We start from the raw sequence: 1878 nt of genomic DNA on the forward strand, positions 1-1878 counted from the left end.
CCTTCCTTCCTTCCTTCCTTCCTTCCTTCCTTCCTCCTTTCTTCTCTTCCTCCCTCCCTGCCCCCTTCTCTTTTTCTTCCCCCCTCCCTCCCTTCTTCTCTTCCTCCCTCCCTTCCCTTTTTTCCTCCCTTCCCTCCTTCCTGCCAGTGGAGAGGCGGGGGGGGGGAGGGCGCGGCTGGGAGCTTGGCAAATCGGACGCGGAGCCGCGGGGCCAACAATGCGACAACTCGGCCCGCAGTCGGGATTTGCCTTGCCAGGAAGGCGACTCCGGTCTGCAACCGTGCGCCCGCTGGGCAGAGCCGGCCTGGGCTCCCTCTTGGCCACCGGGAGGGACTGGACGGCCGAGACTGGGATCCGTCGGCCAAGACTCTCCCTCCCTCCCCAAATTGACCGAAGGAACAGCTGGGCCCTTCTCAGGCTGAAATAACTAACTTGTGTGTGTGTGTGTGTGTGTTTTACAATTAATCGACAGGAGGTATTTGTGCTCCTACTTAAGAGGTTCCAAAATAGAGGGAAAAACGAAGCCTAAATGATCTCAAGAGGTCCCAGACTGAGCCATTGAATAATTAATCTAGTCTACTCTCTTCTCAGTTATACACCCCAGCTGGATTCCCACATGATGTTTTAACCGCGGTTAACTCCCACCCGCTTTTCCTCGAGTCTCCCACCAACTCTGAATCAGAAGCGTAACCAACACACTTTGGATTTTACACAACCTCTTCTGCCACAGGGCGGATGGGGCTCCCGAGCATCCTGCAAGAAGCAGATCTGTGCCGTATGTGTTGTAAATAAATGGCCTTTGTGAACTACGCATTACTCATCTCGGTTCGGTATCCGTACATTTATGGCTGGGCTTAATTGTGGTTAACTGCAATGGTTTTGCTGCAGCTAAGGACATCATCCCCAAAGAACGACTGCAATGCAGCTCGCACTCAACCCTCGGTAGTGACGACCTCCTTTGTCTGGATTCGGCTTGGAGTACGGTTGGTAAACCATGGTTTAAAGTTGGGCAAGAGCCAGGGACAAGCCCTGAAGGCCCATCTGTTCCGTGCGGCCGGCCTGGCGTAGTTTCATTAAGTTTGATTATGTTTTAGTGGGGGTTTTGTATGGGGTGTTTTTAGAACAGGCCTGTTATTTAATTTGATTTTAGCATAGAAACTATTTATTTATTATTGTGGTTTTTAGTATATCGCCTGTTCACCGCCCTGAGTCCCGTAAGGAAGATAGGGCGGTATATAAATTTAATAAATAATAATAATAATTTAATAAAGCAGTGTTAAAGGAATACGATGAAGCCCGCCATGTAACTTCCCCCCCCCACTGATCTGAGTACATGTCATCCTCGAATTACAACAGTTTCTTTAGTCACCTTTCAAAGTGACAAGGGCACTGAAAAAAGGGACTTACGACCGGTTTTCACACTTATGACCGTTTTTCACACTTACAACCATTGCAGCCATCCCCGCGTGGTCACGTGATCAAAATCCAGATGCTTGGCAACTGACTCATATTTACGATGGTTGCAGTGTCCCCGGGTCATGTGATTCTGGCTTCCCCCGTTGACATTGAGCGGGAATCGGCTTATTGTTTTAATCGACTCTTATCATTTTTATCAACTCTTTATCATTTTTTTTTCGTGCCTGAGAATAACACTCAAAAAATTGCCCATCATCAGACAGGTAAAAGAAACCTGCCACAAAGAAGAGGGAGTCAAGCTATTCTCCAAAGCGCCTGAAGGCAGGACGAGAAGCAACGGATGGAAACTAATCAAGGAGAGAAGCAACCTAGAACTAAGGAGAAACTTCCTGACAGTTAGAACAATTAACCAGTGGAACAACCTGCCTCCAGAAGCGGTGAATGCTCCAACACTGGAAGTTT

The sequence above is a fragment of the Protobothrops mucrosquamatus genome, unplaced genomic scaffold, assembly GCF_001527695.2.
Source record: "Protobothrops mucrosquamatus isolate PMUCROS unplaced genomic scaffold, P.Mucros_1.0 scaffold3178, whole genome shotgun sequence".
Lineage (NCBI taxonomy): Eukaryota > Metazoa > Chordata > Lepidosauria > Squamata > Viperidae > Protobothrops > Protobothrops mucrosquamatus.